The sequence below is a fragment of the Dermacentor albipictus genome, chromosome 1 (genome assembly GCF_038994185.2).
Source record: "Dermacentor albipictus isolate Rhodes 1998 colony chromosome 1, USDA_Dalb.pri_finalv2, whole genome shotgun sequence".
NCBI lineage: Eukaryota > Metazoa > Arthropoda > Arachnida > Ixodida > Ixodidae > Dermacentor > Dermacentor albipictus.
In genome coordinates this window covers 92,897,233-92,914,706 of record NC_091821.1, presented here as the reverse complement: position 1 = coordinate 92,914,706, position 17,474 = coordinate 92,897,233, and the positions used below count along the sequence as shown (strand labels likewise).

The 17,474-nt window shown below is 46.1% G+C and overlaps 1 protein-coding gene and 1 long non-coding RNA gene across 3 annotated transcripts in view; one reads left to right on the top strand and one right to left on the bottom strand.

Annotated features, from left to right (window-relative positions):
* Positions 1 to 805: 805 nt before the first annotated feature.
* LOC135902653 (RYamide receptor-like) overlaps positions 806 to 17,474 on the bottom strand; it is a 126,037-nt gene continuing 109,368 nt past the window's right edge. Inside the window, exon 4 of one of the 2 annotated variants that reach the window (XM_070523493.1) lies at positions 806 to 938. The gene's annotated coding sequence lies outside the window, so the exon portion shown is untranslated. The remainder of the gene's footprint in view (positions 939 to 17,474) is intronic. The other variant, XR_011507954.1, reaches the window with a different exon arrangement.
* Positions 8,702 to 16,915, top strand: LOC135902671 (uncharacterized). The gene is made up of 4 exons (XR_010564560.2): positions 8,702 to 9,043; positions 11,232 to 11,300; positions 12,362 to 12,442; positions 14,779 to 16,915. It is a non-coding gene; the product is annotated as an uncharacterized lncRNA (long non-coding RNA).

Below are 17,474 nucleotides of genomic sequence, written 5' to 3'. Positions count from 1 at the left end.
GAGTTACAGAGCCAACGAGCCGTGGCGACGAGACACGAGTCTTTACGCCGCTCGCAACTCGGTCGTGTGGGCGATATCACTGCGGATGTTTGGCACATCTCGGCAAAGGACCTCGATCAGTGTTTCAAATCCAAGGAAGCGTCGCGTATCCACAGAAGCACGTAGCCAATAAGATGAGACACCCTATCAGCAGTTCGAAGCACAGAGGTTCTTGCTTATCAATAGTCACGAGAACAGTAGGACACGACTTCGCACACTATTAGCAAATATTTGTCTAGCTTCTGTGATGCCGCGACGCTCAACTGCGGTTGTTTTCTCGGGGAGGATCCCACACACAAATCACTGCTGCCAAAAAGAGTCAGCGAAGTGGACCATTCAACGCGCCAGCACCCGGAAATGCCACGATATGCTCCGTACAGCCCCCACAGCGGCAGCGTTGGCTAGCGCTTGGCGGTGGCCGGGCCGCATGACAGGGGCTCCCTCGGAGCTCTGGATGGGGGCGTTTAAACTTTCGAGTCCTCGTAGCGCCTCGGCTTGCCGTTCGTTTGCGTAGAATCCTTGGTGAAGCGGAAGCTGGATCCCGGCACTGCACGCACGCTCACGTACGTGGTGTACGTATTGCAACGGCGCAGCGCGGCAACCTCGGCAGCGGACTCCTTGCGCAGCGGGCGCCGGTGGCGCAGCCGCGCAGGCCAGCAGAGCTGCGAACGCCGGAAGAGCTGGCAGAAGCCGTCGCGGAACTTCGAGTTCATCCAGCAGTAGATGAGCGGGTTGTACGAAGCGTGGCTCATGGCCAGCCAGTGAATGACGAAGTAGACGTAGCGGATGTGTTCGTAGTTGTTCACGCCCGGGTCCAGGTCCGACAGCAAGATGTAGGTGTTCAGCGGCAGCCAACTCAGCATGAACACCGTCACCACCGTGATCATCATCTTGATCATCTGCGCAGTGAAGAGAGCACACGACGGACAGTTAAAGGTGAGAGTTTCGAAGTAGTAGAGCTGGAGGAAGGAAAAGGCCGAGGCTAATATCAATTGCTCACACTTGTTTACGAGAGCTTGCAATCCCAAAATGTTTGCAATCCTTCCTCCTAATCGCCAGTGTCGCGCGTGTGATTTTATCTCTTGTTTCTCAATGTCCGAGCTAACGTTAGCCAAGCTGGGGCCCTATAACGTAACACTACAATATGTTTTCATTCCAATCTCCTGACGTCAAATTTGCGTAACCGCCGACGCAAGCATCGGGCGGTGACCCGCAGGGTTGTCTAAACACACCAATCAAACACTCTCCTCGTTTATAGGAGGTTAGTTTTGCTTTCTTTAAAAACAAATAACATTGCCTACACTGAGCGGCTTCTCTTATCTAATTGGGTGACAAGAGGCGAGGAGCATGCTGAAGTGGAGAGGGATCCGGTGGGGCCGAGCCAATGCACTGAAAATCGATAATCGGATGGAGAGGGTGGTGCCGGCGTCTGCGATTGGTCCGCTTTCCCTTACTTAGCTTGCGCTGGCTGGTCGAAAATCACGGCGGCATGCAACGGCATGTTAAGAATGCCGCTAAAACGGATCCTCAGCAAAGAAAATTTGGCAAAGCGAGGCTGTAAAAGTGCCGAAAGTGCTCGAAAACATTACACGGCCACGCAAAAAGTTATATTGTACGCAAAAAAATCTATGAGCACATTGCTTAGCGAAATTGCGATAGGCGAAAGTCTATGACTGCCTCTGTTGCTGTTGTCTGAACTGTTCTGCGAACAGACGCCGCCGTGGCCGCGAGCATGGAATGCAATCACAGCCACATGGCTGCAAGGTTTGTCGCCGATGTGCGCGCACCCCCACGCGCATGTCCGCGCTCTCCCACGCGCTCACTCGCACAGCGCTATACTGGCATGGCGCCATCCTCTCCTTGCTCCCCTCGCCGGTGATCACCGCTTTCCTGCGTCCACTACGGACTGCGCCCGGACACTCATGAGCCACTAAAGGCTTACGCCTTAATAAACCCATGTTCTCCCGCAGGTGCGAGTAGCCAGTGCCTGAGCGATCGGCGGCAGCCATCTTTTATTCCTTTCGGAACGGGGCAGCCTGCTGCTATTAAGAGAAAAATTAGTTTTGTTCGGCATATTGATGCATCTTTAACGCGTACACGGTCACTATGACGTGGTAAGGTTTCGCGGTTTTGTGACGTCGCGTGACAAGCAGACGAAGTGGGTGCAGGCCGAAAGCTTTTTGCCATAGCTGAGAGCTAATTGCGAAAAGGCGTCGAATCTGAACTAACTATTTTTCTTTTGTGCGGTGCAATGATGCATAATCAATGTGTACACATAATATCAGATAAGCTATCGCGGTTTGCGTGACGTCGCGTGACTGACAGCCGAAGTGGGGTGGTCCCAAAAAAGTTTGTGACCAATCGCGGAGGGCTGACTGCAGAATTGGAATAGAAAAGTTTGGAATAGCTTTAGGTTATAGCGCTCCTATTCAACGAAACAAATGATTAGCAAAAAAATTGTGCAAAGACTGATACACAGTAGGCCTCATAATTGTAAATTGCACTGTTTTTTAATCTTTCTTTTTTTCGTTGAACATCTTATTTGGCTGACTTCTGGGACACACGGTATAAGTATAAACTATACGCGTGCATATACAGCGATATTTCACGCCCCGGCCATGTTAACGGCGCACACTAGATATACTTTGTGTGTAAAGCTTTGATAGATCCTAATGTAATCGAAACAGCAAAACGTCACATTAAATTCAAAGTCCGGGTATTATATCTATATGCAGCTTAACAAATGAAAATTGAACTCTGGCAGCGCGTGATACCTGGGGCTGCTGACTGTTACAGCGCACAGCAGATGCTCCTACCACTTTCCGATTTTCAGCCACGCAGTTTGTCGATATCTTAATGGCCTATCGTAACGAAGGAGCAGCGCGCTTCAACGATAAAACGGCATGTTTCTTATTGTTTTCTTTAGCATGCGCTGAATTGCGCGGCTTCATAAAAAAAATCAAGAAAGGAACAGAAGAGGGCATCAAGGCAAATGACGCATCGGTTTATGACCCAGCATGATTTACTTCGTGCGCCTCCGCGACAAAGAAATCTTACAAAATGGTAGCACACTATATCGCTGAGGTGCAAAACCTAATACCATGTTAATAATGCGAACATTGTTCGTTGGAAGCGAAACTTTTGGACAAATGGAGTATATATTTACGGGCATGTTGCGAGCGAGCAGTGACACCTTCGAACGAAATAGAAAAAAATAAGAAAAGGAAACGCTGGACGAGCCTACTTTTAGGCACGAACGACAATGTTTCAAGATGAGCTTCCTGCATATCGTTGTTTTTTTATTGTGATAGCAATTATATGGATACTCCAAGCGCATTTCTGCCGTCGGCGTCGCCGTGAGGTTCCGTATAAAGTCCAATGGCGATAATACCGTCGTCATGCGCCATATGCTCTATGTGCGAGTGAAAGCGTGCGAGGGTGAGCTCGCGATCGCGGCTTAATCCCGCGCACGAAAGCGCGGAGGAAGCGCGCCGTCTTCCGTCGCGCACAAGGCTCCGGAGAGCGGACAGTGAGGGGGAGTTCTACGCGGCCGCGCGCGTGCGCCCTAGCCGCTGTATCTTGAAAGCCATCTGCGACGGGGACAGAGTCCGCCAATGCATGCGCTGTGTTTTCGCGGATTAGTTCGCGTTGATGCGGGACGCAGCACGAAGGTCAGTTGGCTCGCTGCTGCTGCCGCACTTCCTCATTGCAGCGTTTTGACCGCGAGTTTCCGCGGCCATCGAGTGAGATGTGTTCATGTTTGCTTGTGCGTGCGTGACAACATGCATGTTAATTTAGTTAGTATACCTATGTTTACAAGTTTATACGGCCGACAAAACTGCTATCCTTACTTCATATAGTTGTCCACTGATTTTCTATCGCAATCTATGCTTCGCCTTTCAGGCGAAACTGCGCCATTTTGAGATGCACGAAGAGTTGAAATGCAAGAATGCGGTGTGTATGCGCGTGCCACAGTGCGGGTGATGAAGAAAATGCAATTGCCAAGTCAGTACACAAAGGCATCAAAGTCTACATTTATCGCATTGCCTATTGACGCACATTCGACATACTCGTTACTCGTTACAGCATAACTACCTGTTTCGAAGCTGCAGCCACACATATACACCCCCAAATGCCGCCACTCTCTTCTCCGCGTGCTTTGTCAGCTTTTTCTATCGCAGTTTCATTGACGAATTGATTGATTGATTGATTGATTGATTGATTGATTGATTGATTGTCTGACTGAGTGGTTGGTCGAGCGAGCAGGTGAGTAACTTGTAGGGAATAGTGACAACTGATGTCGGCGATGAAGCACAAAACTTCGTCCGTTATCTTTCAAGCTAAATCGGAACAACGGTGCCTGAACTAGTAGGGCTGGTCATGCGTGTCACTTAAACTTACAGTTCACACACACAATATCACACACAAGATCAATAAGTTACTCAGCTGTAGATATCAATAACTTGTAAGGCAGGTTACGTGCACCATTTGCGTTGCTTCGAGAGACATGAGAGCTGTCAGGCCAGGAAAAGCGAGACGGAAGGTTTGAGCTGAGAAGAAAATGTATCGACAACTCTTCCGAAAAAGCTGGTGATTTCAGTAAGACTGCAGACGGATATGTTGAAAAAAAAAATTGGCTTCGTATGCTATGTGCTAGCCATACTACTACATTGTAACCGTTCTTTCTTTTTTCTCGGATGCCAGATGGACCATACCTCCAAGCTTCTTGGCGTGGCGGTTTGTGACATTGCATCGTAGCTCAAGATGGACTGCGTGGCTTGGCAGTAATAAAGCAGAGCCATGAGAAACATTTGTGTAACAACCCATTGCGTTTACCATGTTCCTGAGGAATAAATGGGTGAATTTCTAGATTAATATAGGAAATAACATTGGTTATTTTAGAGCAAAAAGTGTTTACAAAATCGAAAGCATGACACTGAGCGCGAAGTTAAAGCATAGGGTTCGTATCCCGAAACGTTGCGAAAAAACATTAATTTATTGGCCGGCTTTTGGGTGCCCGTCACTTATTATGACGATCAGCGTGGTAACAAGGCGATCAGCGAGGCGATAGGTAGTAAGAGCGGACGCCATTAGCGGACGTAATAGCGTAAAACAGGTTTCTTTTTATTAACACGGGCCCTGGATATTTCAATATGCTATGTCCACACGGATCATTAGACTTCACAGCAATACTCGTGGGGCGCGTTGATATGTAGGCCTCAATTTTTCTATGGAACGTCTGTTATTTTTGATGGGACAAAACTGCCACAGTGAGTGCTACACGTATGCCGCTTCAATATTGCCCTGTCATCGCAAGTGTGTGCAGAACGCGCCAGGTCACTATGGTTTTCTGAGCACTGCTTTTCTCGCCGTCAAACTTCGTTGAACGGCTGCTCGAGAACCAATCTTTGCATGTTGAAAAAGTAGACGCAGGCTTCGTGATCATGCCGCTGCCGCCATCCTGTTGTCTACATCGTGCAGAAGTTTATGACAGGCCACTTTTCTCATCCACCTCCTCATCTTCAGCTTCGGCCTGGTCATATGGCGATGAGCAAGACTTTGCCAAGCATCGTCAATGTGCAGCTTGAAACGGGCAACACTAATGACAGCTATTTAACATCTACGCTTCGTTATTTTGTGCGGGGTTTGTCGCGTGCGCAGCGCAGACTTTGAGAGTGGTGACGGATGTGCATGCATTTTGGAAGCAACAGCACGAAATGCGGATGCAGCATTCATTCACAACGCGGCTTTTAGGGGAGCAGTCAGCGCAGTATCTTCCAGAGGTGGTTCTTAGCCTTCTTGAATATCAGTCAAGGAAGTGTCGACATGCCACCGATACAGGGGCATCACCAGCATTTTTATGTTGAGCGAGAGGGAGAGGGCGGTGCAAGTAAGATTCTCCTATTTTATTGGAGGTGCAGAAAGGCCCTTCACCACTGTCCCCTTCGCTGTTGCAGGAGGGGAGCGATGGGGAGGGGGGGCAGGAGGAAATTTTGGGGGGTTGGCCATCCTTCCCCCCCCCCCCCCCCCCTATAGAGCCACCCCTGCATGCGCCTCTGTCGCGGTTGCGCCGTTGTCATGTAGCCACTGTTGTCGTGCCGACGACGTCTTTGTACCGCTATTATCGTCGACGTCATCGCATGCAGTTGAAGGACTTTGCACAAAGTTGAGGACGGGAAGTGGGGGCAGTAATTAAGTCGTAGAGTGAGTTCAGAGAGCCAAATTACTAATGTCCGGTGTTATTTTTATTGCGATATCAATTATGTGGACACTTCAGGTAAATTTACGTCATCGTCGACGTCGTGATGTTGTGTATCAAGTCCAAGCGCGATAAGATCGCGGCCGCGCGCTGTATGCTGTAGGTGCGAAGGAAAACATGAGACGGTGAGCCGAGAAGAATAATGGCTTGATGCGGCGGCGCCTTCTCGCACGCGCAAAGGGGGGGGGGGATGTGCGCGCGCTAGGAGAGGTAGGGGCAGGGTAGCGCGAGTGTGTTCCTCTACTCCGGTCGCGGCTGCGCGCATGGCGCATAGCGCGGCCTCGCGCGTCTTGCCGGTAATCTGCGGTGAGTTCGAAGGCTAGCCGACCTGATATAGCTGATGGCTTCATGTGCTCTGTTTTTCCGCGCGTAGATCGCGTTGAAGCGAGAGGCAGCACTAAGGAGAATTCGTCTCACCGCTGCTGCCGCTCTTCATCACGCAAACGTTATGACTAAGCATCCGCGTTCAGTGAGTGAGATGTGTTCACGTTTGCTTGTGCGCGCGTGGCACCAAGCTTGTCAATTTAGTAAGCTAATGTTTACAGCAGTTTATAGAGCTCATAAAACTACTAATCTTACTGCCTATGTATAGCTTCTTATTAATTTGCAATCGCAATCAATGCTTCGCCTTTCGGGCTTAACTGCACCTTTTCTTTACTAAACTCGAAACTGGGTTTTCTCTGTCGACCGCCTCTTACGGTAGCGTTATGCTGCCGGTGTTTCGTCGTTATTGCGTGCGCCGTCGTCATCCTACCCCTCTTCAGCCTCACCATATAGGTGAAGCTAGGCGAAACCTTGCCAATTGAACTTGTGCCAATGCGTAGTTGGCAGCCGGGTGCGCTAATTCCGGAGCTATGGAGCTTCTTTCTTTTTCTGCTTATTATTGGGGGCGAGCTCCACCACTCGAAAAGTTGGCGCCACCGGCGGCGTGACGTGGCATGAGAGATCGCGTGGACGCAGCGGCCGCGTCGGCTGCTTCGGAAGCGCCGAATGGAGCTGCAAACGAAAGTTTAAAGTCCCATCTGAGCTGCGGTTCTGATTAAGTGGTGAGGCTTTTCCCGCCTTGGGTGTCTCCTTTACAGCATTTGAAATCACTATAATAGGTAGTGGCTGCCTTTGGAGGCGTGCAGCATGGTAGGCTACTGCTCGGTGCCGCAGTGCCGGACGTATGCAACAGAGCCCGGTGTCAGCCTTATTCACACGTAGCCGCAGGACAAGAAGCTGCGTGAAGCTTGGCTCGCGAAACTTAGAACCAGCAAACAGCCATCGGCTACAACTCGGGTATGCAGCAAGCACAGACGCGAGGAATATTTCTGCTACGGCGCCAGGATTGCGATGTTCGGTGAGCAGCAGAAAACGCGCACTGAGACGTTCGCCCGTGCTCCCTGCTCGGCTAATGTCACGATGGTTTAGTCTCTGAACTTTTTGATGCTAGACACTGGCACGGTCACTGGAATGGAAAGGGAGTGGTAAGATGCACATTAAATAAAGGCATGGTATATGGTCATGTTTGTGTTATGAATTAATGCACTGGACTATGAAAAAGAAGCAGCGTGAAATCGCCCGATGACTGCATACAGTGCGACGCAACTTTAGAAATAATTATGAAACGTCCAAGAATTTTGAAGAAAAAAAATATTGAATCGTCACGACGGCACATCACAGTAGCCGTAGGCATTGAAGTCCCATGTTAAAACGATATTGTCTTTGAACAGCTCTGATAACGTCCACGCAACAATGGTTGCTTGTGGACTGTCAAATGCTCATATGCTGCGGCCTAAAGCTCACAGCACGGTGCGAAAACGCACTTAGTGAAAGCGAAACATTGTGCGCGGACATGCATGCAGACGCGCAGTCGGTCGCAGCGAACCCGTGCGATTGCTGCATGTATTGAGGCTTCATTCTGTTATGCGCCATCTGGTTGCACAGACCGCCCCCTATAAGAACATATTTCACATACTTTTCGCTCAGCTATTGCCAACCTTTCACGCAAGAAGACGATTTGGGAGACTCCATCACGGCGACCGCGCGCAATGGCTGGCACTGTACATATTCGGTAAAGAGATAGCGTCTGTAAACGATTCTGTGCTTTCAGTCTGCCAAAGGTTATTATTTCGACAGCAATAAACTTCCCTCGTTTTGAGAGTACTTACAGAAATGTACAGGAGGCCTGCCACGTTGGTGCGTTTATTAAGCGCTGTAAGCCAACACTCTAAAAACTAGGAAGGGTATCGCAGGAGTGAAGCGGCCGGTTCACTCTTCAAAGCGTCGTTTTACTCTCGCAAAATGTCGAGGAGAGTGAAATGCATTGTTCACTCTCTCACCAAGGAGAGAGTGAAATGTGCTTTTCACTCTCCCCTTCAGAGAGAGAGAGTAGTTCTACTCTTGCGGCAATAGAGAACAAAACTTAGCGTAATCTTCTGCTTCAACTGTAGGTGGCTGGCCCCGAACATGGCAATGTATCATTCATGCACGCTCGCTGAGCAAAGAACACATCGTTTTACTTCTAAGAGAACAGGCCGCCGCAGTTCAAAGGAATGCGTAGCGAGCGCTCTACTTTTTCACTCGGAGTTCTCCACCGCGCGCGCGCGCGCTCAAGATCGCGGAACAACACAGCACCGGACAGCGAGCAGCGAGTCGACGCAGGCCTGCAGCCAGGGGAGATCGTGTATCAGCCATCTCGCGTTGCCACGAAAACACGACAGTCGTTCGTCATGCCTTGGATATAGCAACAAATCCTCCACGGTAAGTGAATTCTAACTTAGGTGCACATTCTCCGTATATGTCATGCTATCGCCAGGAAGTCGTCGCTGCGCTTAGCCGACGCGATTGACAAAGGACTAGGCATACGCGCTGTGTCTCTCGATGTCAATCGAAAAAGCCAGTCGTGGCGATAACTGCATGTGATTTTATCACTTTGCCGTTGTCCGTAAGAGCTTTAAAGATCGCAAACGCTGCCAGAACTATGGTATGTTCAATAAGACGCCAGGCGAGAGGACGTTTAAAATGGTTCGTTCACCAGCCCGTGATGCCGAGCCTATGCGGAGCGTGATTAGCGTGCGTTTTGTGTGTTTGAATTTATTCAGTTTGGCAGTCTAGTGTGTACGGAACGCTGTTGAACTAAGGAATCACATAACAGAAGGCGTCGTTTTGCTGGCAGCGTGCTTTTTTATAAATAAACCGCGCGCTTGACGGTGTTTCGCGCAGGGGGAATCTGCGACCACTGAAGTTACGTGCAGCACCAGTGCTAGTTAGAAACTTTGCCGCAGGCATTCAGCTGCATGCTGCAAGAGGTCAGTTAGGCGCGTTATCTTGAACTTTCTAAAAACGCATGAGCAATCCATGTTTTATGCTGAAAAAAGTATAAACCCCATATATAAGCGATCTTGCGCGCGGCAGCTACAAGCGACGCGATGGAGATGGCTCTCGCGTTCGCTCGTCGCCTACAAGTCGTACTCCGTGCAAGCGACGATATTGAGCGACGCCTCCCCGGTGTTGCCGGCATGAGGGCTGCAATCACGCGTGACGCGTGCTTTAGTAATTTACGTTGATGTATTTTACTATAAAAAGTAGCATAAAATATTTGCGGAGGTCTTGCCGTAGGTTCTTATCCTTGCACGTATAAAAATTGAATTATTCGCTCGTTCCGCGCGACAATCGGTAGTATTTGAGCGATGTACAGCCTCCCTGATTTTTAATAATATAGCGCGAGCGTCGACTGAACTGCTTATAACTGCTTATAACGGCGATAAGCGTGCAACAAGGCGAGAGTTCGCGCACGAGCCTTGTTGCCTTGTTGCACTCGCCTTGTTGCACGCTCTTTTTGCACGCTTATCGCCGTTTTAAAGCGCTCACCAGCAGTTCAGTCGACGCTCGCGCTATATTATTAAAAATCAGGGAGGCTGTACATACATCCAGTTCCGGCTTCGCGCTATTGGCTAGTCGCTCATAGCACTTTCGGGCGACGAGCGACGATTTCTAGATTTCCAGAACCGAGCCATCTGTTCAAGCGACGGCCCGTTTTGTCGCTCGAAGCCGTCATCTCGTCACCGCTCGAAGGCAGTCATCTTAACATGGTATATTTATGTAATGTCTCCGATTGGAAAGTCAAATCAAGTATGCTCTCTGGAGACAAACACATAGCAGCAAGTGTCATTGAAAGGTTAGAAATGTGTTTTAAAAAAGCTGATTAGTTCTGAGAAGTGACTGCTTTTTGTCTTGCCTCTCAACAGATACATCCATGTGATAAAAAAATAGTGGTACAATGAAATTGCATATTTGCTTAGTGACATGATACATACTTGCAATGAGCACGGTGCCTGTGTTTACTATAAAAAACAACAGCCCGTGCTTGGTTAGGTTAGGCCCACTACAACATGCAGGCATGGGTGATTGGCACTTTTTTTTTTATTTCTGTGTCGTGAGGTTTATTTACGTGCGTATAGGTGCAACGGCACGCAGTATGGCTAGTAAAAAAAGGGGGGGGGGGTCAGATATATGTAGCTCACTGTACACGACACAGGGCAAAGGAAATCCGTGTTCAGCAACTATGTTAAATGCCATGTACGTAAATTTTACAACGCTACTCATTTGAAGCGCGCACAGGTGCATATTGAAGAAAAGTTTTCCAGGGTACATAATTTAGTGCGTCATTTACACTAATTTTGCTCTAACCACAAGAGATAATGATTTTAATATACTGCACGGAAAAACCTAGAGCGACTTAAATTGTGTGTCAGCTTCGTGTGTATACATAAAGTCATTCCTATGCATTAGGTTTTTCGCGTAATGCATTCCCTGTTGACAGCCTATCTTATCATGTGTACTCTGTTTACATTACAGTTGTTTATTAGTTTACTCATTTGTTTTGCAACTTATGAAATGCCGGTGTCTATATATTTTCAACATTTGACATAAACTGTATGTTTTGTAGGGACAACCCAGGACGTGCATTTCTCAGCACCCAGTCAACTGCCAGAAGTGACTCGAACACAGGCCACCAGTAAGTGGACATCAGTTGCAATTTCACATTATGAAGTTGGCTGCTGCTTTGTACTGAGGCTTTTTTTTTAATGAGATGGTGGTGTCGTTCTAATGTACGTTTTGACCACAAAGGTGCGATCATGTCTCACAGAGGCATATATGGTTGCTATTCTCTGCGAGGGACGTGTTCTCGTGTTCGTGAAGCATTTGTGCTTGGCAGTATTGTCGCCCAATGAGTCAGATATAAACACTGTAACTCGCCACTGCCGGCAAGTAGTTGCGAGAAACACAATATATTATGACGCTGTAAAGTTATTTCATTAATTCGAAGGAAAATTTTGCAGCGGGAAAAAAAGGTTGCTATTCCAGGTAAACATGTCTTTTTCTCACAAGGTATTTAACCAAACTGGATGCGCGAAATTCGTGACTTATGAATAGATTTTAATTCATCCTTTAGTAATGCTTCTAAAAGAGACTAGAAATAGCATGTGACTACCTCTCCAATCAGCAGATCATACACTTACAGTCATAAGTGGTAGTTCCATGCAGTCTCGCACTCTATATAACCTTTCCTTTCAGCACCATTGGAACTGGCGGCTGTGTTTTCAGAAGGAGGAGTGCACTTGGCACTCTATATGTATGTGTGAAGTCGGTTTTCTTTGTATGTGTTGGCTCACTGATACAAACAGTGCAAAAATCAGTTGTACCATGAGGCTGACGACGCCTTCTGCTGCTAGAAATGCGGCACTTCATATTTTATAGTACTGCATGAAATTTAAATCAAAGCTAGCACATAAAATGATCAAAAAAACTAACCGCTGTTATAGCTATTTTCCTCAAAGAAAGCTTGTCCTTTATGGGCTGTGTTAATCTGAGCTCTCCACCGATGTTTCAGTAGTGAATCCCTTAGTGAGTGAGAGATTGGGGGCAATTAATCGTGTTAGTCTTTAAATGGTGTCCTAATTATGTGTATTTGTTCCAACAAAGTTGTCTAGATTACTTTATTGTGTAGTGTAAAGCTTATGAAACCATCAGCAACTAGTGAGTTACTAACATGCATATGCATTTGTCACTATACAGGTGGCACTCGGCTGTACCACTGCAGTGCTGTGGAAATTGCCAGCACCAGCGGCTTTGCAACAGCTGTTTCACAGCATGTCGGTATGTGCTAATTTATAGTTATGTTGGGATGGGTTAGTATTATGGACTACTGCTACTCTGTATTGTGACAGATCGATATGATAAGTGATGTAATGGGCACAGTGAAAACCTGTGAATGTTTTGCTATGGTAAATAAAAAGGCTGTCCTTTTCGTCACTGGAGCAGGGGAGAAGAGCATGCAGGCACTCCTGAATGTACATATATTTCAAAACATGAGAGAGACATATATATATATATATATATATATATATATATATATATATATACACACACATACAATTAAACTAAAGGCAGCGACATTCCATCTTTCATATTGAATTGACTTGTACAGCGCAAAAATACAACACTGACCACAGAGAAGCCCACATGTTAATAGGTTTGATACACACAATAATTCAACAGATTTGATACTTCAGGTGTGCTATTTTACGCCAGGGGGAAAGGAAAGGGGACAAAACCAGAAAAAAGTGGAGTGGAAAAGAAAGGAATCGTGCCAAAAAGCATGAGAAACATCGTGTAGCCAGGATCGCCAGCAGGACATCTGAAAAGCACTCCGATAAAATTACATACAGGGCAACCTTACGTATTGTTTGTTTCAATCAACTCAGATCACATGCAGCCATTACTGCAATCAAGTTGTTTCCTTATGTCATGAGGGAATGATGTGGGCCCAAAAAACTGTTTAGAGCTGAAGGATTATGTTCCATGCTAGCCTCATTACCTGCTTTTTATCATATTGTTATCAGCTGCTTATGTTAGGGACAAAAAGTAAGAGTACGAGGTCTTTCCTGATTCGCCATTCCACACAACATGTCTTTGTGACTATATGTACATGCAGATGATCCATAGATGAAAAATATTCAGTACAGTAGAATCTCATTACAAGATACACTTGGTTGTAAGAGACATATGAAAATGGTTTGGTTGGTTTTTCGATGTTTGCAACGTTAACAACACTGTACGCAAGAGACACCTTTGTTACTAACGACTTTTGAAGTATTCACTACTTCGAAGGGACACAAGCCAGACACATTCACTTCATGCACCTTGTGTGCTCTGAAGGGCGTAAAGATCACGCAATCCTCACACAAGTCAATTGCGCATGTCTCTTTAGCATGGACTAGAAAAGGAAGGCAACGAGGACAGTGCAGGGCAGAAAGTGTCGACAGTTGAAGCTGACGAGCGTCTAAGAGCACCTCAAAGGCACTGCGAGCAACAAGGCTTGCAAAGTGAAGTGTTTAACTTCCAGAAGTTAGGAAGGAAGCTAGCACAATCTACAGTCACTAAAAAGCTGTGAATGTCTTCTTTAAAGGGCCCCTAAGCCACCGAGGTTGAAATTTATTTGCGGTGTTGCAGTTGTACATGTTAAGGCAACGAACACGTAGCCATGAGAGATTTTCGAAACGGTGCAGTAATAGTGGAGCTACGTGTTTGAGTTTTAAAAAGTAGTCCCCGCTCATTTTACTCTTTCATCTGGTACACGCCATCTGGATAGTATCGTCTTTTCCTCGCCTAGTACACCTCCAAATGTTACGGGACAGGCCATCACCAACGAGCTCTGTTGCTGCCGCGCAGGCCCGTCGTCCTGCGAGGGGTGGCGCTAATGCAATACAATGGAACTGTATGGTGACTCTAGTTGAAGAGCCTCATAAGGAGACACTTCTGTTGGCGTTTCTGTTCTTTGACCCCATTGGCTGCCCACAATGGCATCGCGAGCAACGCGACGAGGAAGAAGGAGTGTGTATTTGCTTGCAGGCCTTGCCGGCAGTCGTACACTTTCGTTCGACCAATCGACAGCACCGGAAACTGGTGAATCATCAGAGACAGCCTGGTGATGTTAGGACAAACTGGGGGGTGCAGGATAGGTCCAGAGAGGCGCACGGAGTCGTTTTCTTCATATTCTGGTGCTCCCACAGTGCTACGCACTGTGGCGTTTGGCATCGTCAATTGTGACGGCATTCTGATTTTGATGCGCGTGTTTACTTGAAATGTTCAAAAAATGTCGAGAAGTGGTTTAGGGGCCCTTTAAGCCACCCTGAGCAATTATTCCTTCAGATATATCTAAACATACTTTAGTGATGATGCATAATAAAGTGATCTAGTCTGGCTCCTCAGTGTTTTAAAATTTTTGGTATTGAGAGACATGTTTCCCGTGCCTCTTGAGTATCTCTTCTGAGGCTTAACTGTAACGTACACACACAATTGTATAACTCCTCCTGCAAGTATTATTCATTAAGCCTGGTCACTGATGTGCAAAGCTTGTGGTTAAGTTTTGATGTCCGTACTTTTTAGAGCTATGTTTATTAATTCACGCTGTTATTGGTTCTTCGATGCAGGAGACAATGCCTACGAAATTATTGGCCCTGATGACGAGAGCCCTCAAGGGGCAAACGACATCTCTGTTGCAGAAGTGAGCCTGATACCACCTGAAGTTACCATGACAGGTGGCACGGCAGCAATAGATACAGAGACGGCCATGTCTACTGCAGCTGCAACAGTGTACGAGGCAAGCAGCAGTGTGTCAGCATCAGGAGCAGTGTCAGAAGGAACCGCACCAGACCTGGTAGAGCAACATGTGTGCTATCACTGTGACTTTTTTTGTAGTGCATACAACTCATTTGCTCAACATACGAAAGCTTTTCACCACGACTGTGAGCCAGTGTTCTTGTGCAGCAAGTGCAAGACTAAGTTAAGTGTTATAACACAGTACAAGCATCACTTTAAGATATGAAAACATATTACAGTTGTTGCCTCCCCAGCCAGCCCACATAGCGACAACAATGTGGAACACATGGTGGGACACACCTCTTCCCCATTAGAAGATAGTAGAGACTGTCAGTGTTGTTGTTAGATTAACTGGTCTTTGTAGGCAACTAGAAGGACAACACAGGTGTCATAAGATTGTTGTTTATGTTGTTGTTGAAGAGGTAAAAAAGAAGTTTGATGCAGCTGAAGTGCCAACTGATATTGAGCAAATCAAGAACAAGCACCTGAAAAAGCAACACTATCGAAATCTGGGTATCTGTGTGCCGCCAACTCTGGTAAGGATGGCATAGGACAGAAGTGTGATGAAAATCACATAGACACTGCTGTTCCATCACTGGTCACAGTGCGCAGTGACTTGTAGGGCAAGAGAGTCAACTGAAACGAACATTATGGCATAGTGTCATGCTCCCATGTGACCATTTTCCATGTTATTTTGCATGATACAGCTCAACCTCCAGAAACGAGACTGCGAATTGTCTGTAAAAAGCTTTCACAAAAAATTATTCATAACACTATTAACACAGCAGTATCTTCTTTTTTTGTGGGTTCGAGGTTCCCGGGTGTCCATTAATGCAAAAATTGCGGAAAAAAAGAATGTGTGTCGTACTTGCACCTTTTTAACACGTACGAGGGGAACAGAACTTTTCTAGTCATGCATCTTCATCATACTATCAGGTTTTTAAATGCCTTTTATAATTATTATTACCAGTTATATCTGAGTGCATTGTATGCATTTATCAGGTCAGTTGGATCAGATGCCTTATCTGCAAGGGAGCCCTATATTCAAGAAATTTGAATTAATATAGGTACGTTAGAGACGCAGTCTTTCAGCACTTTATTGCGTGTGGTTTAAGCATTGCTCAATACTTTTGTGGATGACAGTTTCAACCGGCACAGCACTGCGCTTTGTCACGGTCATGTATCTTCAAAGTGGTGTTTACCATTTGTGTTGATCTGTTTGTGTATTCATAGAGCAAGTTCTTAATTTTTTTTTTCCGCATTCTTGTGCTTGCACTAAGCTTGTATAAGGCAGGTACAAAATGGTCGTCACTATAACGAACTGTTCTGTTGAGCTTACACTTGCAAATAATAGTGTTCAGATGGCCGCACTTCTATGCAGGTGCACCGATAGCTTTGTGTATGTTCTCATGTTTGTATAAAGCTTATATAAGCTAGTTACTAAATGTATGTCACTAAATATTGTGATATTCTTTAAAGAACTGCTTGGTTGGTTTTACACTTGTGAATTAGTATTGAGGCGGTGGTATTTCCATGTAGGCTCACTGCTAGCTTTCTGTGTGCTCACGTGTTCGTATTAAGCTTTTACAAGGGAGTTACAGCATGTACGTAACTAAGCGCTGTGATATTTTTAAAGAACTGCTTTGTTGGTTTTACACCTGTGAGTAATAGTGCTCGGGTGGCACTAGTCATGTGTAGGTACACAGGGACCATTTGTATACATTATGCTCATGTAAAGCAGTTACAAAGTGTATGTCACTAATCACTGTGATATTTGTTGAAGAATTGCTGTGATGGTTTTACACTTGTGAATAATAGTGGTCAGGATACAGTACTTGCGATGTATAGTTGAATTTATACAGTGCCAAGACATGGGCTGTATACGTACCAAAAGAAATGTATGTCATTATATTGTTGTGATTATTACTGCTTGGATTTTATTAAACTCTAATAACATTTTTTCTTGTATCTATTGAGGTATGGCAATTTGTCATGCAACCAAACTGAGGACCTGAACTTGTGCATACAAATAAACAGCTAATTTGAGAGTATACTGCTCATATTCTGCGAAACCAGTTTAACAAATCTTGTACTACAATGCTGAAAAAATGACAGAGCTGACAGGGATGTACAGAAAGAGTTCTGCACTGGCTGAAGGACTGCCCCACACTGGAGTTGGTAATGTTGCCTTTATTAAAGTAGAACAGTAAGTGAGCTTCTGTTAAAAATGTGACAGTCAATGCAGAAACATAAGGCAGACGAGCAGATGTGGCACATTTTTTTCAGGGCCCTCCATGCCTAATACTGCATTTCTAGTCTTCCTGTGCTCTTCGTATAAGCCCCTGTTCAGCCAAGGTTTTTACTCCATGACAGTTGTTCTACTGGGTTCGTAGCAATATTGAAGAAAAAAAAGTAATGGTTTTCAAGAACTTTCGAGGCCCCGACAGTAACTTCAAGGATCTCGTGCGATTTTTTTAGTAGTTTGGACAGGCGATAACTTGTTCAACAACATTGTTAATTTTAATGC